The 27,312-nt window shown below is 42.1% G+C and overlaps 1 long non-coding RNA gene across 1 annotated transcript in view; it reads left to right on the top strand.

The window, feature by feature from the left end:
- The window catches only part of LOC122464493, a 135,723-nt gene extending 128,926 nt beyond the window's left edge, over positions 1–6,797 (top strand). Inside the window, exon 4 of the long non-coding RNA XR_006288580.1 lies at positions 6,575–6,797. This is a non-coding gene — a long non-coding RNA (uncharacterized LOC122464493). The remainder of the gene's footprint in view (positions 1–6,574) is intronic.
- Positions 6,798–27,312: the final 20,515 nt, after the last annotated feature.

Below are 27,312 nucleotides of genomic sequence, written 5' to 3'. Positions count from 1 at the left end.
GGAAGTGCGCTGTCCACAGGCGGGGTCTATTATTTTCTTGAGATGTGCATGTAACTGACTATACTAATATCAATGGAAATTACATATGCATATGGAGAAGAGCGTACAAACTTCAGATACTAAGGGATCATGTCATTATTGGCCTATATGCAGTTGCACTGGGTGAGTAGAAGGGCACAAGGAGCCATCCCCATCCCTCCCTCTGCCCTTGGTCATCCGCACAAGGTCTAGAGATCTTTGCAGTCCTTTAATCAATTAAATCAAAAAGAAGACATGTCCCTCTGTTTTGCCCTGGGGGTGCACAACAAGGCAGAGCCATGGTCCTTACCTCTGCACACCAGCCTGCTCCACATGCTGAGCACATTACGGGGAGCAGGCTGCACTATCCTCTAGGATCCCTGTGCACCTGGGGGCTCAGGGAGGGCTTGTGGGGCACAGTGTGTTCCCGAGCTCCTCCCAGTGAGGTGAAGTTCCACCTCACCTTCTGTGCAGTGCTGGGATTAAACGGCAGAATTTAGCCCCAAGTGATGAAAAATGCATGGCTCTTCCCCCTTTGGATTGTACTTCTTTGGCTTGGATTTCTATTTCTTAACTAGCATCATTGGGTAAATGAAACTGAACAAGATAAATAGATTGCAAATCTGGACCCTTGCATTAACCGTCCAGAACAGAGCAGTTTAAGATGCCTTTATAGATTGTGTAAGGCCAGTGATGTGTCACTGAAGATATCTGCCTGTGTGAAACGCATTATCTTTATATTAGGTGATTTGGAGCTTCACGTTAGCACCAACTAAATATTTCTGAGCACTGATTTCATCTAGTGTATTTCTTCTCCTGAGAACTGAAAAGACTAAACCATGAACTCTTTAAATATCCTACCTAGAGATCTAAATTATTAACCTCCTTGGGGAATTTGAAATTTATCTGACCTGCCAAAGCTTACAGAATACGTCTTAAGCTTACAAATTATTTGCCAGTGTGGGGACAGGCCCATTCACGGCAATGGAGCTGTAACCCTTTACAGCAACAGAATTTAGCTCAGTGCCTCTATATTGTTTCAATTTAATTTTAATATTAAAAGGCTACAAAAGTTTCCACTCTAGATACTTTTTATTCATTGGCAACTCTGAAAATCATTTTTTCTTACCCTACCATTCTTTCTTGGCCTTTCCTTGTTTGTATAGGGCCACATCCTCCACCATGCTAAATCAGTGTAGCTCCTTTGACTTCAAAGTAATGCTGAATTACACCTGTTGAAGGTGTAGGACATATTCTCTTCATTCTGAAAGTGTTCCTAAGAGAAAAATAAAGTCAAAGAAGAAGTTCTATTAAATATCTGTCCAGCTTTGTCTGTAACAAATAAAACATGCGCACAATTCCTCTGTTTAGTGTTTAATTTACTTGTTTCATTCTTTCGACTAAAAGAAAAATCTTTTAACATGCCCTGATCTATTTAAATAGTAATTTGCACTTATATAAATTGTTTATAGATTTCATGTCCTTAAAAATCTTCTAGCAGCTGAATCTAACTTTGCCTTCAGGCATGTCTGGCAAAGGCTTATCTGTAAATGAAAAAATAATTACATACTGTTTTATGTCCTGATAGAAATTTTGATACCCAGTGAAACTGAGACAGACTTTTTCTTAGAAGGGAATGTAATTGGAGAAAAAAACAACTTTGTTCCATTGGAGTGAATAGAGCCATTTTCACTTATTCTAAAGAAAACTGTAATCAGGACTGGAAATGTACTCTGTGAAAAGCAAAGGATTTCACATACAGCAGCATATCTGATATACAGAATACTCCTGATTTGCCATCTTCATCTTTCAAAGCCTAACCAAGCGAAATATCTAGAGTATTTCAAAAAAGAAAAATAGTGAATTTGTGATCACAGAATCATCTGTTCTGATGGATACTTAAGCAGAAGTGCATTGTGATTCTAGATGGATTTAACCAATCCCTCAGCTGTGAACAGTAAGTAAACACCCAAGATCTGAAAAGCAAGCACTCAATTTCAGGGAAGTTCTTTTCCAGAGCCAATTTTTGTGGCTCAGGCCTATCCCTGATTGTAGCTAGACTTGGAGAAGCCTTTTTTAATGATTTAGGAATCATTAAAAAAGGAATAGAGAATAAGACAGAGAATATCTTATTGCCCTTATATAAATCCATGGTACCCCCACATCTTGAATACTGCGTACAGATGTGGTCCCCTCATCTTAAAAAAGATATATTGGCATTAGAAAAGGTTCAGAAAAGGGCAACTAAAATAATTAGGGGTTTGGAACAGGTCCCATATGAGGAGAGATTAAAGAGGCTAGGACTTTTCAGCTTGGAAAAGAGGAGACTAAGGGGGGATATGATAGAGGTATATAAAATCATGAGTGGTATGGAGAAAGTGAATAAGGAAAAGTGATTTACTTGTTCCCATAATATAAGAACTAGGGGCCACCAAATGAAATTAATGGGTAGCAAGTTTAAAAGAAATAAAAGACGTTCTTCTTCACTCAGTGCACAGTCAACCTGTGGAACTCCTTACCTGAGGAGGTTGTGAAGGCTAGGACTATAACAGGGTTTAAAAGAGAACTGGATAAATTCATGGAGATTAATTCCATTAATGGCTATTAGCCAGGATGGTTAAGGAATGGTGTCCCTAATCTCTGTTTGTCAGAGGGTGGAGATGGATGGCAGGAAAGAGATCACTTGATCATTACCTGTTAGGTTCACTCCTTCTGGGGCACCAGGCATTGACCACTGTTGGTAGACAGGATACTGGGCTGGATGGACTTTGGTCTGACCCACTATGGCCATTCTTATGTTCTTAGAGTGCCAAAAGGAAAGTGACCCCATCTCCCTGAACAGATGCTCCGTACTAGTATTTGGATGGCATTTTTTTCTGTTTTCTGCAATTACATTAAATATTGCTATAATTTATTATAAAAACAGAGAAAAAGAATAAATGCAAGCAATACCTCTCACTACATTTAGTTTCTCTAAAAATCCCTCAGTTTGGGGAAGTGGCCTTGGTGTTGAAGGAAGCTGCATATCCATTGTTCTGTCTGGAAGACCCAGGAAACTTCTACAGCCAAGCTCTACGATACAACTGCATTTGCTCCAACCCCTCAGACAGAGACAAACACCTACAAGATCTCTATCAAGCGTTCTTACAACTACAATACCCACCTGCTGAAGTGGAGAAACAGATTGACAGACTCAGAAGAGTACCCAGAAGTTACCTCCTACAGAACAGGCCCAACAAAGAAAATAACAGAACGCCACTAGCCATCACCTTCAGCCCCCAACTAAAACCTCTCCAACGCATCATCAAGGATCTACAACCTATCCTGAAGGACGACCCATCACTCTCACAGATCTTGGGAGACAAGCCAGTCCTTGCTTACAGACAGCCCCCCAACCTGAAGCAAATATGCACCAGCAACCACACACCACACAACAGAACCACTAACCCAGGAACCTATCCTTGCAACAAAGCCCGTTGCCAACTGTGTCCACATATCTATTCAGGGGTCACCATCATAGGGCCTAATCACATCACCCACACTATCAGAGGCTCATTCACTTGCACATCTACCAATGTGATATCTGCCGTCATGTGCCAGCAGTGCCCCTCTGCCATGTACATTGGCCAAACTGGACAGTCTCTACGTAAAAGAATAAATGGTCACAAATCAGATGTCAAGAATTATAACATTCAAAAACCAGTCGGAGAACACTTCAATCTCTTTGGTCACTCGATTACAGACCTAAAAGTGGCAATTCTTCAACAAAAAAACTTCAAAACCAGACTCCAACGAGAGACTGCTGAATTGGAATTAATTTGCAAACTGGATACAATTAACTTAAGCTTGAATAAAGATTGGGAGTGGATGTGTCATTACGCAAAATACAACTATTTCCCCTTGTTTATTTCCCCTCCTACTGTTCTTGTAAAGTGCTGGAAATGGCCCACCTTGATTATCACTACAAAAGGTCATTCCCCCCTCCCCAACCCCGCCCCTGCTCTCCTGCTGGTAATAGCTCACCTTAAGTGATCACTCTCGTTACAGTGTGTATGGTAACACCCATTGTTTCATGTTCTCTATGTATAAATCTCCCCACTGTATTTTCCACTGCATGCATCTGATGAAGTGAGCTGTAGCTCACGAAAGCTTATGCTCAAATAAATTTGTTAGTCTCTAAGGTGCCACAAGTACTCCTGTTCTTTTTATGGTGAGGTGGGGAAACTGACTCATCCTCAGTTTCCTTAGGCATCTGAATTAGACCATACCCAATCTGTAATATTACAACAGGGGAAGTTATTGCAGTGAGATTGTACCCCACAGGCTACTACAGATGGTTATGTTCAGTAAAGAAAAAATCGACAACAGAAAGAGAGAGGCATCAGCAATAAGGGGTTTTTTTTTTTGGTTTAAGAAACTGTGGCGCTATCAATGTTTTCGGGTTAGCTACCGCTACTGATTTCTATCAATTGACTCTTTCCAGCAACAAACATTTGGTTTATATTTAGATATTATATAGATTTTATTGAACAAAACGAAATTAACCTCCCAGCCTCTTACATTTTGGTGACCACAAGTGTATTGTCATTGAACATTACATCTATCTCAATCTCTCTAAAGAGAGAACCTAGTCCTGTTCAGATACTCTGTGGCTTTGATCCTGTGACATTACAGCTATGTGGTGTTAGGGTGCAGGTAGGGAGGAGAAAATAATAAAATGTGAAGATTTGCTCTATGGTCCCTATTTATGTATTTTATGTGGCCCACAGTCTCTCTGGGGGATAGCTCGAAGACTCCATTTTCAAGTTTACACCTCTGCATTTGTTCTCTTTAAGAAAGTGAAGAAAGTCTTATATAACCTTCTGGTACTATTTTCTGCAAAAATTGTAACTAAAGACAGACATAGGAACCAACATGACTTGAACCTATGCAAGCATAAAACTCATCAAGTGTTATCCATTTTACATCAGCTTCTCAGGACCTGTGAATATCTAGGATTAGATATTCACAGAAACAATGGGAAAAGTAGCCTTTATGAAGATCAAGCTAAGGTCAGGTAATCCCCTTGAAGTTAATGAATAGAGTGGCATAAGTGAGTTCTTTGGAAGATACTGCCTTCCCATGCCAATACACCACAGGAAGAACAGTTACTATTCAGTCAGTATTAGAACTGGGTGAACAGTGAACAAAAATTAGACACAACTATTTCATATATATAAATAAAATTGTATGTTGACTGTGCTGACGCCCTTTAGTATTCAGTCTTCGCCAGCGCTTGTGTAAGTGAAGGTATGTTTAGGCCCAGACCCAAGATTCATTTCATTACAAAAACACATTTATTTTGTGACTGAACAAAATTCAACTGGGGTAAATCCAAAGTTTTTTTTATAAAAGGTTAGTCTTGGGAAAGAAACACTTCTCTGTGCCCAATCGGAGTGCTCAGATATTGAATCACAACTATCAAAAGGAAACACTGACTGTTAAATAATCCTTGGACTGGAATTTGTTCACACAAAATCATTTTTTGACCAAATTCATAAAAGTTGTGGTGAGTTTACAGTTAGTTCAGAAAAAAAATGTTTTCAGTGAAATTACCCTTATTTCTTGCAAATTATTCACCCAGCTCTATTCAGTAACACCATTTATTCTAGAACTCCATTAACATAGTACTACTTATCCATACGTCATGTATTAGAATTTATGGTGGAAATGCGTCACAGGATTTTTTGTTGTTGTTGACTTTTGGTGACTAATGGTATCCAACTCACAGATGAACTCTTCTGTTTTGCCTTTCCAGTACATATTTCTTTGATAGATACATATACTCTTGTATGAATTCACATGGGGAAGATCCAAAGCTCACTGAAGACAAGGGAAAGCATTTCCATTGACTTTACTGGGATTTGGATAATGCCCATTCTGAAAAATGTGGCTCAGAATCCTTTAGGCCAGATTGGTTTCGTGCATGCATGGCTGCACAAAGGCATGGGAGGGTGCAAGGACCCTCTCCTACCCTGTGCCCTCTTGTCAGAAACAGGGCACCACTGTGTTCACTGCTTTCCTAATCTGAACTGCCCCCTCACGTTAGCCACCACATAGGGGGCAGGGTGGAAATGGGATCCTGCCACCATCTTCATTCTGCAAGATTCAGAAGAGCTGGTGGGCCTTGGAGGAGAGCAGATGGTTTATCCTCATTAGGATCCTCATTATCCTGATCAGTGCATATCCAACACAATTTGGCCTATTATTCTTTATAGGTTAGCAAGTCTGAATTGTGTTTTTATTAACTATTTTATGCAAATCCTTAAAAAAACTGCTTTGATTTGTACTGATGAAACTTAGCAGCTTAGTTTCTGGCTGAAGAGTTGCTGCTACTCTCTTCATATACAAATAAACTGCTCCCAGGGGAACCATGTTGCTCTTTTATATTTAATGCCTGCCATTGTTTCTGCTAAGACTTCTAAAAAATCTACTGTCGTGGTTTCTGATGCTGCCAATTTCCATTCCATTTTTACTGATTTGATTCTCTCTCCGTTCTTCAAATTGTGTTTTACAGAGGCATGACAGAGTACATTTTTAAGCAGTGGAAAGTTGATGGCCACACAAATCCTGTTAAAGAAAACCTGCTGGCTAGCAGAGCTATAGTCAAGATGGCTGGGAGACTTGGGCATGTGTTTGTTTCTTTCCACAGACAGAAATGGCTCTTTGCACTGGCCCTGCCTTTGCATTTCATGGTTTTGTAATATTTAAATAATATTCTGAATAAAAAAAGAGAGTTTAGTGGATATGTGCACATCTTTTCTCTTTATCTTTGATTATGTCAAATGATAGTGCTTTGGAAAAAAAACCCTGTAAGCTATTTAATTCTGACAATATCAACATAGCTGAGCAACAAAACAAACAAAACCAAAAACAATGAGTGAGTATGTCTTAGTGTGACTGCCCACTCCCTGGCACTCGTGATCCCATGCTCAGCACTGATTTGTAATTTAGAAGTATGTGACATCTAATTCACATTATATGCTACTTAGTGATTTACTAGATGTGGAAAATTTAACACACCATGTGAGAGCCTTCAAAGGAGTACTTAGTTGTGACAGTGCCTTGATTGATGATAAACCCTCAAGAAAGCAAGGACTTTACAGTTGGACACCTGCAGTACATGACTAGTTTGTATAGGTCCAATCCTTCCCCAATCATAAAATGGTTTTCCAAGTTTGTATGGCATCCCTACATGTTCTGTGTGCTTGCTGTAGCAGAGATAAGGAGGAATTTATTTGCATTGGTTGAAATTTACTTCAGCCACATTAAGGCCACGTGTTCTACATTTGAACCAGACGCTCATAAGTGAGGTCAGATACTGTGTGCACTTTTGCGCATACAGTTACAGTAATGGCTTATGCAAATTGGATGTTTATGATTGTGAATAGGTATTGAGCCATCTAAATGCTCAAAATATCACCCACAGAAATATGTGCAAAAGTGCACGCCAACCTTGGGCCTTACTTTGGCCTGGATTCTGCAAGTCCTTGCACTGAAACATTGTCCACCAACATTTCTCACCCCTGTTGGTAATTTTACATTTTTTCTCTTTCCATTCTCTTCCTTTCATAACTCTCTACAGTTTAGTGCGTCTTGAATGTCATTAAGATTTTTATCCCTTCCAAATTTGAAACATTTCATAACCCTGTTTGAAAATTTGAGTGGTTGGTTCACATATAGGTTTGATGGCCATCATCTTGGCCACCATAGCAAGGTTTGAACCAGGACCTCAAGAGCTGAAAACCTGGGTCTCCTTCAACTTATACTGAAGAGCAAGGGTCTCCAGCTAGGGGCTGTAACAGATTCATATCCTTTTGATGACACAAATAGACACTGACCAATGAGTTACATAAGCTCTAAGATATCATAGTAAACATGCTAGGTACTCAGTGATGGGCATAGTGTAAGTACCGGAATAGAACATACTATGATAGAAGTTAACAATTAGTGTCTAAGTTCAGATCCAGCTCCAGGTTTGGATTCTGACACCCCTTCACCAAAATTCCATGTGAGTACAAGTGGGTCTGGCATTTTGTGGGTCTGAGTTTAAACTAGAGTATTCTTTAATATAAGAATAGATATAAAAAGCTAACAAGGCCTGTATATTTTTGGGCTGTGAAGGATCTCATCACCGAGCAGAGAAGTAATAATCCCTCTCTACAATGGTCTACTGTGACCTCACCCGTAATAGTTTTGTTCAGTTCAAGGTACCTGCTTACTGAAAAAAGAAAAGGAGTACTTGTGGCACCTTAGAGACTAACCAATTTATTTGAGCATAAGCTTTCGTGAGCTACAGCTCACTTCATTGGATGCATACATCCGATGAAGTGAGCTGTAGCTCACGAAAGCTTATGCTCAAATAAATTGGTTAGTCTCTAAGGTGCCACAAGTACTCCTTTTCTTTTTGTGAATACAGACTAACACGGCTGTTACTCTGAAACCTGCTTATTGAAAAGATATTGACTGACTGGAAGGAGTGCAGAGAAAAGCAACAAAGATGATTAAGAGGCTGGCAGGACAGATTATAAGAAGTAAATACGCACAGCTTGGCTAAGCGGTGATGAAAGGAAGAAATTATAGGAGCCTATGTACATTTGAAGACTGTAAACCCGAGGGGAAGAAGGGGTAATGGGTTGAATGTGAAAGAATGTGAAAATTACATAGCATATGTAAAACAGTGCTAGCCATGAGCTCTCTTACATTTCCCTAGGAATGAGTGGGAGCCTCTTCCTTTGCCATGCTTAGAAACAGGCTATACAATATACTGGAAGTTGTAACAACATCTAACAATAGTCATAACAACACTTTGCACTTATATCATGGTAAAGACCAATGCTGCATCAGCAAGGGAAAGACTGAATACTCTAGTCCTTTCTCATTCTAATTTCTATACTTCTGTATAAAAAGCAAAAACCTCCTAGCACCAGGTATTTAATGAAGATACTGAGACAAATTATGCTCTCACAATCACTAGTTCAGTGGCTGGTGGTGCATGTTCCTAACAGCTGATTTGACTCACAGATCTGTGTACAAGTAGGAAAAAAGCAGTGTTTGAGCATTATAAAAGAAACTAATGAGGCCACATTTGGTATGCTATAGGTATTTTGGGTCACCTTATTATATGAAGGCTGTTGTAGAAATGAAGTTACAGCAGAGGGCAACCAGTATTGTATAATACAGAGACCTGATGATCTCAGTTTTTCAAAAAGGTTTGAGAAACTAGGTCTGTATTAATGGAAGAGAGGAGATTTAGAGGGGACGTCATTGAAGTATACAGTATCAATTCTGATGGGAATTGAAAGGATTCATGCTATAAGACTATTTGAAGTAAAGTCAGAAATAAGAACAAAGGTTCATCATTAACTAATGGTAAGGAAGGGCTTACTAGCAAAGGTATTACAGAGAATTTCTTTACAGTATAGCTAATAAATACACTAATCAGTTTTAATGTGACAGACAAATGACTGAATGGAACAGTAAAAGCTAAACGATCAGAGCATCATTACCTACTGAAGAGGTAATTCAACTATTTCAACTCAAAGGGCAGGGGCTTTTTTTGTTTTGTTTTGGCTTGGTTTTTTGAAGTGTCATTTTAAAATGAGTAACTGTTTAAGATCAATGGGACTGAAATCTAGTTTAGGTCCCACTCTTTCACAATTCTCACATCTATAAAGTGCTTTAAGGTGAACAAGAATTTTTTCTGTGTGTAGATCTCCAGGATCATGTAGGTCCTGGCCTAGTCTTGGCTCTCCTCCATTCACAGAAAGAACCAACACAGAAATTGATCCTTGTGATATCCAATAATCTAGATTTATACTATGCTTGAAACCTAAATCCCATAGGAAAGGATCTTTTTTTTGTGTGTTAACCACAGAACAATTATGCATGGATGAAAAATTCCCTCCCCCCCGCCCCGTGTATTGTATATTACTGTTAAGAAATGAAGTTTTTAATTGTAAAATGTTACACAAATTAATTTGTGTGTTTTGGTTTCAAAACATTTCCCCATTCCCCCAGCATGGTCCTCTGAATGGTCAACTGCTTCACCAAATACCCTGTTGTCTGTATGGATTATTTCTTAATCAAGGGTGAAATTCTAGCCCCACTGCAACTACCTATTTATTTCAGTGAGGAAGGATTTCATCCCAAATATTTTAAATGCAATATGTCTTTGAAAGATGAGACCAATAGTCCATCCATCATTCAGCCTGTTCAATGCTGTCAGAGAGATCACAGGGAGTAGATTGACTGCAAGATCTTTCGCCACATCTCAGGGTGAGTATCATGCCATCCATTTGTGGTCCTTGGAGGCATTACATTAAGAAATCAGCCCTTTCTGAAAATCACGAGCTTTTAAGGAGTCTCAGGTTAGGCCTCCAAAACCACTAGTAATTTCTATAAGGCATAGCCTGAGTGCAATTTTAGAGGCCAGTTTTGATATTTTGGTTTGAGATGTATATTTTGTCATCTTAATTTAACACATCATTCACTGCAACAGCTCCTGTAGGTTACATGAACTGAGGAATGCAAAAGTTTCATTTCTAGTTGATCAAACAGAGCTTATGGCTCAAACAAAACATAAAAATTAAAATAGAGTGTCGATAAACAGGTGTATTGAAACAGCAGCAGTAAAACCACCCCATGGGCATTCTACCTGGAAGACTGAAAGGGACTCTGTATGTTTGTATATTGGAGGAAAAGAAAGAATAGCGTGAGATACAAAGAAAGAGTAGAGGACCATATATATATGGTACAGTTTCAGTCCTCTACTCTTTCTTTGTATCTCACGCTATTCTTTCTTTTCCTCCAATATACAAACATACATATGTGCCACATTTGAATATAAGCAAGGTGAGAGGTATTGACATAAGAAAGAAAACACAAAAGGACCTCAGTATAATGCAACTTCAGTGAAGTAAGTCTGGCTGAGCATCTGGCCTGGAACATTTGGCCAAGACCCAGAAATAAGGGACAAAACAATTATTCATGCTGGAAACTAAAAAGCACGGGAAGTTTATTGTTTAGTGTAAAGAACCCTTTCTGAACTGTCTTTATTCCTGATGTAAATATTTTTAATGATAAAAATGAAGGCATGTCAAATTTAAGTGGAACATAGATAGCTGGGGTTAAAACGAACAATATCCCTTGAAAGGAGGTACATTTGAGAGGTACATTGTCAGATATCCATTTTTGATTATGTGTGTTGCAGTACAGCAAGATTCATCGTTATGGTCAGATGAAACATTTATTTCTTCTAACTGAAAAGAAATAATAAACATATATTAACCTGGCACCATTTGTAGATTGCTACTATATTTAATTCAGTTTAAAAACTCTAACACAGTAATCTATCTATCTCAAATCAATATGTTTCACCTTGCAGTCTACTCTTTATGGTACTTAGTTAAAGTTTTGCAAACTGAAGTTTCTTTACTCAAACATGAAGGTTTTGGCATCATTTTTTTTTTAAATTTTTACATCAAATTGTACATTATGGCTTCAATTACATCGTTGTTAGAAAAACATATATTTAGTTTATCAGGCAGAGCAGGTAGCTAATTGCTCTTTTGAGAGCAATTAAAGCACATGAAACTAGAACAGCATGTGCTGGGCCATGCAGCTGCCCCAAGTGTATATACTGGAATTCTTTGAGATTCCAAATAAAGGAGAGGGGGGAGGAGGGAGGTATGAGAAGGGGGGGTAGACATGTGAAAAAATTAATTTTCTAGTAGAGTAAATTATAATACAAAGATGCTTTTCATTTATGCAAATTGCTATCAAGCAATTTCTTGTGTGGTGATTTCTATGTTAATAAACATTTCATTTGAAAGATTTGAAAAATGGTGCTCGGATTAAACAGTTGAAAGCTGGGGAAGATACAGAAATATATTCAATTATACATTGAATCATAGGTTAGATATTGTTATTACTGTGGCTAGGTTTAATTTTGCTTTTTATATTTGGTTGAGTTGTGTATTATCTATATTTGATTGCTAAAAGTTGATATGTATTTCTGTAATTAAAAATCCTGCCTGTAACTGGAAACAAGGAAATATGCATATTTTACCATTGCCCTTTTCTAGATAGCTCTAAGTCATTCAGCTTTATTTTCTCATTAAATAGAACAAAAAAAAGTTTGTTAAAAGGGAGTTTCTGATACAATATATGATTATTGAACTCACCATTTCTAACTACATCAAAATCATAGAATCATAGAATATCAGGGTTGGAAGGGACCTCAGGAGGTCAATCTAGTCCAACCCCCTGCTCAAAGCAGGACCAATCCCCAATTAAATCATCCCAGCCAGGGCTTTGTCAAGCCTGACCTTAAAAACTTCTAAGGAAGGAGATTCTACCACCTCCCTAGGTAACTCATTCCAGTGTTTCACCACCCTCCTAGTGAAAAAGTTTTTCCTAATATCCAACCTAAACCTCCCCCACTGCAACTTGAGACCATTACTCCTTGTCCTGTCCTCTTCTACCACTGAGAATAGTCTAGAACCATCCTCTCTGGAACCACCTCTCAGGTAGTTGAAAGCAGCTATCAAATCCCCCCTCATTCTTCTCTTCTGCAGACTAAACAATCCCAGTTCCCTCAGCCTCTCCTCATAAGTCATGTGTTCCAGACCCCTAATCATTTTTGTTGCCCTTCACTGGACTCTCTCCAATTTATCCACATCCTTCTTGTAGTGTGGGGCCCAAAACTGGACACAGTACTCCAGATGAGGCCTCACCAATGTCGAATAGAGGGGATGATCACGTCCCTCGATCTGCTTGCTATGCCCCTACTTATGCATCCCAAAATGCCATTGGCCTTCTTGGCAACAAGGGCACACTGCTGACTCATATCCAGCTTCTCGTCCACTGTCACCCCAGGTCCTTTTCCGCAGAACTGCTGCCTAGCATTCGGTCCCTAGTCTGTAGTGGTGCATTGGGTTCTTCCGTCCTAAGTGCAGGACCCTGCACTTATCCGTATTGAACCTCATCAGATTTCTTTTGGCCCAATCCTCCAATTTGTCTAGGTCCCTCTGTATCCTATTCCTGCCCTCCAGCGTATCTACCACTCCTCCTAGTTTAGTATCATCCGCAAATTTGCTGAGAGTGCAATCCACACCATCCTCCAGATCATTTATGAAGATATTGAACAAAACCAGATACTGGATGGATAATCAATATTCCATTATACAATTGTGGGCCAGATTCTGATACTTACTCAGGTTGAGTAGCACCTTGCTCTGTGAGCTGCCTGACTGTGTTAAAGCAACTGCTCATGCAGCAATCCACCCTTCAAATTGAGTAAGACAAATATCAGGCTGGTCTTCTATCAAGCAAATTCCTTGCAACCCAAGAACAGTTTAAGAAAAGCTGTATTTTATATGCTTCTAATACTATGCATTGAAACTCATCTCATATTCTGATGAACTCCTTAAACAACTTCACACCATAAAGCAAATCAAAATGATTGACCTTCTGCTATCCTTGCATGTTTCAGTGTTTAATTTGCATGGATCACTTGATGGTAACCTGTCTGTTCATTCCCTCTGGAGCACCTGCCATTAGCCACTGTCAGAGGACAGGATACTGGGTTGATGGACCTTTGGTCTGACCCAGTATGGCCGTTCTTATGTTATGTTCTTAATAATAAATTAAAAACATTTATGTTTGTGTTGAATAACTCCAACTGCCAGCAGTGGATCCATGCAAATGGATCCATGCAGTTTAAACACTGAAACATGCAAGGATAGCAGAAAGTCAGTCATTTTGGTTTGCTTTATGGTGTGAAGTTGTTTAAGGAGAGTTCATCAGAGCATGAGAAGCAACTGGCATGCTGATGGAAACTATGAAAGGAAACAGACTTTATATGACATTTCTAATATGTAAGCTGCACTAAGAACAGTACAACCAATTGTATAATCCTGCATAGTACCATGGGAGGGAAAAATTCTTCCTGACCTTTGTTCTCTATCACTTTGTGCCTGGAAGCACAAGAGTTAATAATAACTTTATGTGTTTATACTAGCTACTCTAAATTAACAAGTTTTGTTTTGACTCTTCAGTGAATGCAAAAGCCCCATTGACCTTAGCTGTGGAAAGCAGGTTAATGTTATTTCAATCTATATCAACTAAAGATATTTTCACAAATTCTGTGAGGAATTAAAGACACAGTAGCAAAAAGTACAGCATAAATACAGTAACATCAACTTTTATTAATGGAAACATTGTGTCTTTTCAGCATCAGGAAAAATTGGGATGTTGCTTTAAATAGCATAATGTTGCCTCCCACAGAATCTGTGGTTGCAGGGGGAAAAAAAAGAGAGTTTATACTTTCCCTCTTATTAGAAAATGCTGACAGACCTATACAAAATGGAACAACATTTTATATGCTGCTTAACTACTCTGAAACAATTGATTTAAGTTGAAGACGATGAGAGAAACATGCAGATTTACAGTGTGTGTTGATACTTATGCTGTAGGCCAAGAGACACAGCTAATTGGTTTTGTATGATTTTGCATAGAGTATTTTTGCAGAAGAGTATGCATGGTATATTTCCTATTTATAGTGGTGTACATACATCATTAAGGAATGAGGGAACCAAGGTTTATAATGTCAAATTTTTAAAAATTAGAATATCCTTTTTAATTATGGCTCTCTTTCTATGAGGTTTTTTTGGTGGAGGACAGAGCTTTAGTGGTAATTGGGGATTACAGCAGAGAGAGGAATGAAGTGTTCTCTTCCTATAGGTGCAGCACATTTACCTCAATGAAACTTCTATTTTAAGGAGTTTAAAAGTTTGGATGTAATCCCCAGACCAGGAGGATGAGGTAGATGAGGCTTTCTTTGGACAGCTAACAGAAGTTACCAGATCACAGACCCTGGTTCTCATGGGGGATTTCAATCATCCTGACATCTGCTGGGAGAGCAATACAGCAGTGCACAGACAATCCAGGAAGTTTCTGGAGGGTGTTGGGGACAACTTCCTGGCACAAGTGGTGGGGGAGCCAACTACGGGCCATGCTTCTTTTGACCTGCTGGTCACAAACAGGGAAGAATTGGTAGGGGAAATAGAAGTGGGTGGCAAACTGAGCATCAGTTTGTCACGTTCAGGATCCTGACACAAGGAAGAAGGAGAACAGCAGAATACAGACCCTGGACTTCAGAAAAGCAGACTTTGACTCCCTCAGGGAACTGATGCACAGGATCTCCTGGGAGGTTAATATGAAGGGGAAAGGAGTCCAGGAGAGCTGGCTGTATTTTGAAGAAGCCTTATTGAGGGCGCAGGAACAAACCATCCCGATGTTCAGAAAGAATAGCAAATATGGCAGGTGACCAGCTTGGCTTAACAGAGACATCTTCGGTGAGCTTAAACACAAAAAGGAAGCTTACAAGAAGTGGAAACTTGGACAAATGACTAGGGAGGAGTATAAAAATATTGCTTGAGCATGCAGGGGTGTAATCAAGAAGGCCAAAGCACAATTGGAGTTGCAGCTAACAAGGGATGTGAAGGGTAACAAGAAGGGCTTCTACGGGTATGTTAGCAACAAGAGGGTGGTTAGGGAAAGTGTGGGACCCTTACTGAATGGGGGAGGCAACCTAGTGACAGAAGTTGTGGAAAAAGCTGAAGTACTCAATGCTTATTTTGCCTCGGTCTTCACAGACAAGATCAGCTCCCAGACTGCTGCACTAGGCAGCACAGTAGGGGGAGGAAGTGAGCAGCCCTCAGTGGTGAAAGAACAGGTGCCGGACATCCACAAGTCCATGGGGCAGATCTAATGCATCCGAGGGTGCTGAGGGAGTTGGCTGACGTGACTGCAGAGCCGTTGGCCATATCTTTGAAAACTCGTGGGGATTGTGGGAGGTCCTGGAAGACTGGAAAAAGGCAAATATAGTGCCCATCTTTAAAAAGGGGAAGAAGGAGAATCTGGGGAACTACAGACTGGTCAGCCTCACCTCAGTCCCTGGAAAAATCATGACACAGGTCCTCAAGAAATCCATTTTGTAACACTTGGAGGAGAGGAAGGTGACCGGGAACAGTCAACATGGATTCACCAAGGGCAAGTCATGCCTGACCAACCTGATTGCCTTCTAGGATGAGATAACTGGCTCTGTGGATATGGAGAAAGCAGTGGACATGATATATCTTGACTTTAGCAAAGCTTTTGGTATAGTCTCTCACAGTATTCTTTCCAGCAAGTTAAAAAAGTATGGATTGGATGAATGGAATATAAGGTGGATAGAAAGCTGGGTAGATAATTGGACTCAATGGGTAGTGATCAACAGCTCGATGTCTAGTTGGCAGCCGGTATCAAGTGGACTGTCCCAGGGGTTGGTCCTGGGACCAGTTTTGTTCAACATCTTCATTAATGATCTGCATGATGGGATGGATTGCACCCTCAGCAAGTTCGTGGATGACACTAAACTGGAGGGAGAGGTAGATATGCTGGAGGATAGGGATAGGCCTAGACCTAGACATTGGAGGATTGGGCCAAAAGAAACCTGATGAGATTCAACAAGGACAAGCGCAGAGTCCTGCACTTAGGACGGAAGAATCCCATGCATTGCTACAGGCTGGGGACTGACGGGCTAAGCGGCAGTTCTGCAGAAAAGGACCTGGGGATTACAGTGGATGAGAAGCTGGATATAAGTCAACAGTGTGCCCTTTTTGCCGAGAAGGTTAATGGCATATTGGGCTGCACTGGTAGGAGCATTGCCAGCAGATCGAGGGAAGTGATTATTCCCCTCTATTCGGCACTGGTGAGGCCACATCTGGAGTACTGTATCCAGTTTTGGGCCCCCACAACAGAAAGGATGTGAAAAAATTGGAGAGAGTCCAGCAGAGGGCAATGAAAATTATTAGGGGGCTGGAACACATGACTTATGAGGAGAGGCTGAGGGAACTTGGTTTATTTAGTCTGCAGAAGAGAAGAGTGAGGGGGGATTTGATAGCAGCCTTCAACTACCTGAAGGGGGGTCCCAAAGAGGATGGATCTAGGCTGTTGTCAGTGGTGGCAGATGACAGAACAAGAAGCAATGGTCTCAAGTTGCAGTCGGGGAGGTCTAGGTTGGATATTAGGAAAAACTATTTCACTAGGAGGCTGGTGAAGCACTGGAATGGGTTACAAAGGGAGATGGTGGAATCTCCATCCTTAGAGGTTTTTAAGGCCCAGCTTGACAAAGGCCTGGCTGGGATGATTTAGTTGGGGTTGGTACTGCGTTGAGCAGGGGGTTGGACTAGATGACCTCCTCACGTCTCTTCCAACCCTAATCTTCTATGATTCTGTGATTCTCTGTTAGTCATCATTTCAGACTCATCAGCACTAAGGAACATTTGCTTTAAAGGTATGGTTGAAGCCTGCTAACTTACTTTGCAAGTTTTCTTGTACCACCTATTAAAGTTGGTCACAAGATTGTGAAATTTTGTTGCAAATATTTGTAGTCAGAATTTCAATCATTTCCAATGAGCTCTACTATCATATAAATGCTTATATATATTGTGTGAGTGACTCACAAATGTTAATGAATTTGTCCGCATAACAAGGTGAGAGGTGGTTAATGTTACAGATGGGGAGCTGAGGCACACAGAAATTAAGTGACATGTTCAATGTCATAGAGGAAGTCTGTAGCAGAGATCAGACCAGATAATCCAGATTTCATGATTCTAAGGGTATGTCTACACTACGGAATAAGGTCGAATTTATAGAAGTCGGTTTTTTAGAAATCGGTTTTATATATTCGAGTGTGTGTGTCCCCACAGAAGTGCATTAAGTGCATTAACTCAGCGGAGTGCTTCCACAGTACCGAGGCTAGAGTCGACTTCCGGAGCGTTGCACTGTGGGTAGCTATCCCACAGTTCCCGCAGTCTCCGCTGCCCATTGGAATTCTGGGTTGAGATCCCAATGCCTGATGGGGCTGAAACATTGTCGCGGGTGGTTCTGGGTACATATCGTCAGTCCCCCCTTCCCTCCCTCCCTCCGTGAAAGCAAGGGCAGACAATCGTTTCGCGCCTTTTTTCCTGAGTTACCTGTGCGGACGCCATACCACCGCAAGCATGGAGCCCGCTCAGGTAACCGTCACCGTATGTCTCCTGGGTGCTGGCAGACGCGGTATGGCATTGCTACACAGTAGCAGCAACCCATTGCCTTCTGGCAGCAGACGGTACAGTACGACTGGTAGCCGTTCTCGTCATGTCCGAGGTGCTCCTGGCCACGTCGGCTGGGAGCGCCTGGGCAGACATGGGCTCAGGGACTAAATTTTTGGTGACTTGACCAGGTCATTCTCTTAAGTCCGGCAGTCAGTCCTATTGAACCATCTTATGGTGAGCAGGTAGGCAATATGTCCTTCTGCACCGTCTGCTGCCAGCCAAAGATGTAAAAGATAGATGGAGTGGATCAAAACAAGAAATAAACCGGATTTGTTTTGTACTCATTTGCCTCTTCCCCTGTCTATGGGACTCATTCCTCTAGGTCACACTGCAGTCACTCACAGAGAAGGTGCAGCGAGCTAAATCTAGCCATGTATCAATCAGAGGCCAGGCTAACCTCCTTGTTCCAATAAGAACAGTAACTTAGGTGCACCATTTCTTATTGGAACCCTCCATGAACTCCTGCCTGAACTACTCCTTGATTTAAAGCCACCCCCTTTGTGGATTTTAGCTCCCTGAAGCCAACCCTGTAAGCCGTGTCGTCAGTCGCCCCTCCCTCCGTCAGAGCAACGGCAGACAATCATTCCGCGCCTTTTTTCTGTGCGGACGCCATACCAAGGCAAGCATGGAGTCCGCTCAGCTCACTTTGGCAATTAGGAGAACATTAAACACCACACGCATTATCCAGCAGTATATGCAGCACTAGAACCTGGCAAAGCGCTACCGGGCGAGGAGGCGACGTCAGCGCGGTCACGTGAGTGATCAGGACATGGACACAGATTTCTCTGAAAGCATGGGCCCTGACAATGCATGCATCATGGTGCTAATGGGGCAGGTTCATGCTGTGGAACGCCGATTCTGGGCTCGGGAAACAAGCACAGACTGGTGGGACCGCATAGTGTTGCAGGTCTGGGACGATTCCCAGTGGCTGCGAAACTTTCGCATGCGTAAGGGCACTTTCATGGAACTCTGTGACTTGCTTTCCCCTGCCCTGAAGCGCATGAATACCAAGATGAGAGCAGCCCTCACAGTTGAGAAGCGAGTGGCGATAGCCCTGTGGAAGCTTGCAACGCCAGACAGCTACCGGTCAGTTGGGAATCAATTTGGAGTGGGCAAATCTACTGTTGGGGCTGCTGTGATGCAAGTAGCCCACGCAATCAAAGATCTGCTGATATCAAGGGTAGTGACCCTGGGAAATGTGCAGGTCATAGTGGATGGCTTTGCTGCAATGGGATTCCCTAACTGTGGTGGGGCCATAGACGGAACCCATATCCCTATCTTGGCACCGGAGCACCAAGCCGGCGAGTACATAAACCGCAAGGGGTACTTTTCAATAGTGCTGCAAGCTCTGGTGGATCACAAGGGACGTTTCACCAACATCAACGTGGGATGGCCGGGAAAGGTACATGACGCTCGCATCTTCAGGAACTCTGGTCTGTTTCAAAAGCTGCAAGAAGGGACTTTATTCCCAGACCAGAAAATAACTGTTGGGGATGTTGAAATGCCTATATGTATCCTTGGGGACCCAGCCTACCCCTTAATGCCATGGCTCATGAAGCCATACACAGGCAGCCTGGACAGTAGTCAGGAGCTGTTCAACTACAGGCTGAGCAAGTGCAGAATGATGGTAGAATGTGCATTTGGACGTTTAAAGGCGCGCTGGCGCAGTTTACTGACTCGCTTAGACCTCAGTGAAACCAATATTCCCACTGTTATTACTGCTTGCTGTGTGCTCCACAATATCTGTGAGAGTAAGGGGGAGACGTTTATGGCGGGGTGGGAGGTTGAGGCAAATCGCCTGGCTGCTGGTTACGCGCAGCCAGACACCAGGGCGGTTAGAAGAGCACAGGAGGGCGCGGTATGCATCAGAGAGGCTTTGAAAACCAGTTTCGTGACTGGCCAGGCTACGGTGTGAAAGTTCTGTTTGTTTCTCCTTGATGAAACCCCCCGCCCCTTGGTTCACTCTACTTCCCTGTAAGCTAACCACCCTCCCCTCCTCCCTTCGATCACCGCTTGCAGAGGCAATAAAGTCATTGTTGCTTCACATTCATGCATTCTTCATTCATTCATCACACAAACAGGGGGATGACTACCAAGGTAGCCCAGGAGGGGTGGTGGAGGAGGGAAGGAAAATGCCGCACAGCACTTTAAAAGTTTACAACTTTAAAATTTATTGAATGACAGCCTTCTTTTTTTTGGGCAATCCTCTGTGGTGGAGTGGCTGGTTGGCCGGAGGCCCCCCCACCGCGTTCTTGGGCGTCTGGGTGTGGAGGCTATGGAACTTGGGGAGGAGGGCGGTTGGTTACACAGGGGCTGTAGTGGCAGTCTGTTCTCCAGCTGCCTTTGCTGCAGCTCAACCATACACTGGAGCATACTGGTTTGGTCCTCCAGCAGCCTCAGCATTGAATCCTGCCTCCTCTCATCACGCTGCCGCCACATTCGAGCTTCAGCCCTCTCTTCAGCCCGCCACTTACTCTCTTCAGCCCGCCACCTCTCCTCCCGGTCATTTTGTGCTTTCCTGCAGTCTGACATTATTTGCCTCCACGCATTCGTCTGTGCTCTGTCAGTGTGGGAGGACAGCATCAGCTCGGAGAACATTTCATCTCGAGTGCGTTTTTTTTTTCTTTCTAATCTTCACTAGCCTCTGGGAGGGAGAAGATCCTGTGATCGTTGAAACACATGCAGCTGGTGGAGAAAAAAAAAGGGACAGCGGTATTTAAAAAGACACATTTTATAAAACACTGGCTACACTCTTTCAGGGTAAACCTTGCTGTTAACATTACATACATAGCACATGTGCTTTCGTTACAAGGTCGCATTTTGCCTCCCCCCACCGCGTGGCTACCCCCTCCCCCCTCCCCCCTCCCTGTGGCTAACAGCGGGGAACATTTCTGTTCAGCCGCAGGCAAACAGCCCAGCAGGAATGGGCTCCTCTGAGTGTCCCCTGAAGAAAAGCACCCTATTTCAACCAGGTGACCATGGATTATATCTCACTCTCCTGAGGATAACACAGAGAGATAAAGAACGGATGTTGCTTGAACGCCAGCAAACATACACTGCAATGCTTTGTTGTACAATGATTCCCGAGTACATGTTACTGGCCTGGAGTGGTAAAGTGTCCTACCATGAAGGACGCAATAAGTCTGCCCCCCCCAGAAACCTTTTGCAAAGGCTTTGGGAGTATATCCAGGAGAGCCGCGAATGCCAGGGCAAAGTAATCCTTTCACATGCTTGCTTTTACACTATGTATAGTATTTTAAAAGGTACACTCACCGGAGGTCCCTTCTCCGCCTGCTGGGTCCAGGAGGCAGCCTTGGGTGGGTTCGGGGGGTACTGGCTCCAGGTCCAGGGTGAGAAACAGTTCCTGGCTGTCGGGAAAACCGGTTTCTCCGCTTGCTTGCTGTGAGCTATCTACAACCTCCTCCTCCTCATCATCTTCTTCGTCCCCAAAACCTGCTTCCGTATTGCCTCCATCTCCATTGAAGGAGTCAAACAACACGGCTGGGGTAGTGGTGGCTGAACCCCCTAAAATGGCATGCAGCTCATCATAGAAGCGGCATGTTTGGGGCTCTGACCCGGAGCGGCCGTTCGCCTCTCTGGTTTTCTGGTAGGCTTGCCTCAGCTCCTTCAGTTTCATGCGGCACTGCTTCGGGTCCCTGTTATGGCCTCTGTCCTTCATGCCCTGGGAGATTTTGACAAAGGTTTTGGCATTTCGAAAACTGGAACGGAGTTCTGATAGCACGGATTCCTCTCCCCATACAGTGATCAGATCCCGTACCTCCCGTTCGGTCCATGCTGGAGCTCTTTTGCGATTCTGAGACTCCATCATGGTCACCTCTGCTGATGAGCTCTGCATGGTCACCTGCAGCTTGCCACGCTGGCCAAACAGGAAATGAGATTCAAAAGTTCGTGGTTCTTTTCCTGTCTACCTGGCCAGTGCATCTGAGTTGAGAGTGCTGTCCAGAGCGGTCAAAATGGAGCACTCTGGGATAGCTCCCGGAGGCCAATACCGTCGAATTGTGTCCACAGTACCCCAAATTCGACCCAGCAAGGCCGATTTAAGCGCTAATCCACTTGTCGGGGTGGAGTAAGGAAATCGATTTTAAGAGCCCTTTAAGTCGAAATAAATGGCTTCATCGTGTGGACAGGTACGGGTTTACATCGATTTAACGCTGCTAAATTCGACCTAAAGTCCTAGTGTAGACCAGGGCTGAGTCTAGTTCGTTACTCACAAGACCATCCTTCCCCCTGATTAGCCAAGTTTTTAGAATCTTATAAAACACCAGATGTAACATGAATTTGTGAACTGTGGCTTGAAGAGGGTTAAGGACAGCGTTTATAGATACATCTAAGACATACAGCATATGTGTCTACTGGGAAATTGACATTTTAAACACAACTAAGCACTGTATATGTACAGGGCATATTGAGTGGAATATACCTATACAGAATGCTCTATATGCCCTGACTTTTGATTTGCTTTCAGAATGCAGTTAATGGTGTTTATATTAATCTATGGAGTTATGCATATTCTGGTTATTTTAGGTACTCTCCAAACAACTGAGTTCAGTTGAAAGAAAGGCTTGTAACAGTCCTTAGTTATGCTACTGGGGATCAAAGGACAGGCCTTCTCTGCAAAGTGTCCTTTACCTTGGAACTCGCTCTTCTAGTTCTTTTGTAAAAGACCAAGTTGTTGACCTTCAGAGTACAGCATATAAAGTCCATCTATTTGCTCCTTTTCTTGCCTGAGGTAAGCCGGATGTGAAGAGTGTTTCCTGTTATTGTCACATCACAGGCCACTCCCTAAATCCTCTGCTGTCTAACCTGGCTGCCTACAGTCTCTTGGAAAATGGAGCTGGTGAGTCAGTGAGGCAGGCTGGCAGTGACGGAAAATGGAATTAGCTGATGGAAGACTTCTCTCAGCTAATCTTTGTGTGACTCAGTTAGGTGACCCTGCATAAGGAGAACAACTCTGTATTTTATTTTAAAAGTTGTCTGTGCATATGAGAGAGAAAGAGGAGTTTGGTTTTTAGCTAGAGAAACCAAAAAATGTGAGGAAAAACAGGATAAAATTTCAAAGAGGGACCATTTTAAAAAGCATCATCTGTAAAAGTTAATGTTTTACAAAAGAAAAGACAAAATTCATTATCCTTAAAAGAGTCATTGTGATCAATTTGGAGACTAAATTTGTTCTTTCAAGTGTGCAAGAGGGGAGTTCTGTTTTAAGTCCGACTCTCAACACATCGTTAACTGTGGAGCTACCACCAGTGCCTCCATTCTATGGCATCTATTCTGTAAATCTTCACCAAAGGTAATTCTCTCAATCTTTGGCAGTTTGAGTTGCATGTGTTTCAGGAGCCCACAGATGAGTGGACTCTACAGCACACCACTGTATTTAGCAGAATGCACAGCCTGCTACTGACATTGCCATGCCCCACCTCCAAATCTCACTCACTGCTGTCTAGCTAAGATAGCTTCCCGTGGGATGGAAGCTTATTTCAATGGCTTCCTGCCTCTTGCATTTCTCAGCTACGAATCCTCTGGACTTACTCTACTTTGCACATTTGTGCACAATCACAACTTTAGATTATGCAACCAGCAGGAGTTATCACAGCTGACATCCAAAATGGAGCGGTGAACAAGGAGAGAGACTGAAATTCTGGCTGGAAAAACTTTACAATGCTACTGATATTCAGTCAGCTGGGAAATAACCTGCCTCTATTGTAGAGCACTGGATGCACCCTAAGAGGACAACTGTGATTGAATAGGAGGGGGAATTAAACCTACCTACCCAGGAAGTGAAAGAATTTAGAAAGTCTAGTCTGTGTTACTGCCCAGGGGGTCTCCCCCTTCAGATGAGGTCATAACTTATGTGAGCCCGAATCCATGGACTCATTTTGCCCAATCAGGACCTTATTAGATTTTAGACATTACCTTTCCCTTGGGGTGGTATGAAAATTAAGGAAAATATGTTTTTTACTGACAAATTCAATCATTTAACACTGTACAAATGCCACAGTCAAATGTTAAAATGTCTATTCAGGACAGGCACAGGTTTCCCTTTATAGCCTTTGATTTTAGATTCACGTGCCTTTTCTTTAATCGGTTTGGTATGGAAGACTGAAAATATATTCCACTGCAAATGCACATCTCATGGTAGTGGCAATGATCATGAACTATGCATCTGTGTAATATGTACTGGGTGGAAAAATAGGAATTGATAAGATTCCAATCTCATTTACACAATTGTAAATCCATAGGGGTTTCTCCAGACTTGTCTGGATTTACCATGCAGGATAGCAACCTCAAGCATTTTCAGCTGGTGGCAGTGTTGTAAGTGAGATCATAATGTGGGCTATTGATTAAGAATGAAAATTTAGAGAATTGATTTTTTTTGCCCTAGCCCTAACATTTATTATTAAATATTTGGAGAAATTAAAGATTTTATATTATTTCACATTTTTCATACTAGACATGTGCAATTGATAAAATTGTTCAGAACACTGGAGTTACTTAAATTTTCAGAAAATGGGATAAAAGGGAAAAAAACCAAGAAATATGAAGCGTAGTTATTAGACCTTGAAGAAAGCCTGACATTTAAATTTAAACCTATAAAAGATATCCGGGCGGGGGGCTGCGGGGAGGAGAATACTGTGCCACACTAGCGTTGGGTGGGAAATTGTTTTCCCATCCTACTCCCCCCCCCCCAAAAAAAAAGATATTTCAAGAGTTTCCTGTTCCACATCAATGTGAAATCAAGACCATTTGAAGTTGACACACACACACACACACACACACACGAAATAAACTCGTGATTAGGGCACTTAACTGGGAGATCCAGACACAGGTTTGATTCCCTGGTGCCAACAGCTCTGTGGCGCTCCAGTGACTCCACCTGGATAAAAAGGGATGGCTTCCTCCTTGCCATGTCGTTTTTAGTTTTCAATCTAAATGTCCTGTATTGACCTGTTCCTTCCATAGATTCGGAATGAAGTTTTTGTGCTGTGTTTTGCTCTTTTGGCATTTGCCAGAGACATCTGATTGCACTGAGGGTTGATCTCTTTGTAACCAGTGTTAGACAACGTTACCTGGTTTTGCTGAGTCTTCTGGAAAGTTGATTGATGTACATGATTTCCAGATGTCAATTGGTAAAGAAAGGATTACTGCAAAATATAATCCCAACCCACCAAATGTACCTTTGGCCTAATGAGGTGTGAAAGGTTTTTGATAGTGACCACTTTTGTGGAAGGTCTGCCTGGATAGTGAAAATTTAGTCAGAAACCAGAAGATCAACCACCAACCAAAATCTCGACAAGGGGAGTTGTGGAATTGCTCACAGAAATGAGTCCTTGTCCTGCTGTACACAATCTCCTCTATGCTCAGTTGATCCAACCTTCCACCCTTGCTGAGATAATACAGCTGGTCCTGGTAACTTTGGTGCAAAGATCACAGATTTTCACAGGATTGTGATGGGGGAGAGGGAGGCATAAATATGGGAGGCTGTGGGGGAAGAGGTGGAACACCTTGGAAAAGTCATGGAGCAGGATTATTTAAACACAATCATGCCTGGAGGGATAGGAGATTTCCTGAATCCACACCATCTCATTCGGATGGATGAGATTCACACCTGATTGCTCTGTTTTGGAAAATTAGGGAAAGGGGGAAGTTCTGGGTACAAAATTCCACTTGTGGTGTTGTCCCTCTTCTTCCTTCCCTTGATTGGAATACGTGTAATCTCCATGCAGCACGTCCCCTTTGTCCTTCTCCCCAACTCATTTTTGAAACAGCCAACTCCTTTAAATTCTTCCATGTTTGGCTGACGTTAAATGAGGCAATAAGACAAAAATAATCACCAATGTCATTCCACTGGAAACAAGTGCATATAGGTGAACAAACAGGGTAAATGCACAGACTTATTCACTTGGAAAGAACTGGCAATTATGAAGAGGATTATGCAACAGCTCTTGCAGATACATAACTCAGGAAGCCAGCCAGCACTACTTCCTTGAAGCAGAAGCCAGTCTTTCAGCTGACTAAGGCCTTTTGAATATTGCAAGTTTTCCCCTAGCAGATTAAAGATTCTGAATTATAAATTTCTTTTAGTATAAATATTTATAAGGTACAGCCACCAATATTTCTCTTATTCAATTTAGAGCTGGTTATTACATTTCATAATTATTCTTTGCTTTAGTTACACAACATATGTTCTTTAACTTGAAAGCCTGCCTCATTTCTGCCTGGAACCTTAGCAGAACTTTATTATCTATTGCTACTGATTGGAACATTTTGAAATTTAGTCGTTATTTGGCAATATTTGTTGTTGTGCAAACAAACACGTTGGACAGACTTACAACAAATTAATATTTAATAAATGACTGCCTTATGGGAAAGGCATCTAAACTGTAAAGTTAATAATAAATGTGTTTCAAATAGATGCTTTTCAGCATACAGCCTGTTGAATCATTTATAAAGTGAGTCGCTTCACTAAGGCTTTTCATATTTAATGCCTTAACTGCATGTATTTATTGCATTTCTGAAATGAACTAAGAATATTACATTCAGGAGAAGCCAGTCAGGAATATTTAGATGAAAATGGGGGGGGGGGAAACCATGCATTATTGTACTTTAGGTCAAAGATGTAACTAATTAGGGCTAGGATTGTGCCTTTAGGAAAGGTCAGTGACCAATTAATACACTGTCTCAGAAATACCGCAAGGGTTCCCCTGTCACATGAAAGTAGAAGTTTACTTACAGCCCTTAAAAGGTTGCAGCATTCTCCTTTCATTTGCCAGTGTCATGGCGCTGCCTTATTCCTGCCTATTCCTTACCCATTTGCTCCTATGAGGAGCCTTTGGTGCACAATTCCAGTGCTCCTCATAGCCTGGCCATTGTCATGTGAGTAGTTCTAATGTGTCTTCACAAGCGGGAATCTTTCCCACAAACCCAGCGATTGGAGCAGGTGTCTAGCTCTCTGAGGAGGCTACTTCAGGTATGGATTTAGTGCTCATGAAGTCCTGGGGAAAGAAGGCACCTGTTTATCTACAGGGCATGCTTCCTACACACACTGTCCTGTGGGCACACCTCAACTCTAAGACTTCCTTTGGGGATAACA

Source organism: Chelonia mydas, chromosome 2, assembly GCF_015237465.2.
Source record: "Chelonia mydas isolate rCheMyd1 chromosome 2, rCheMyd1.pri.v2, whole genome shotgun sequence".
NCBI classification, from domain to species: Eukaryota; Metazoa; Chordata; order Testudines; family Cheloniidae; genus Chelonia; species Chelonia mydas.
The sequence above is the reverse complement of the archived record's forward strand: the minus strand, read 5'-3'. Positions and strand labels throughout refer to the sequence as shown.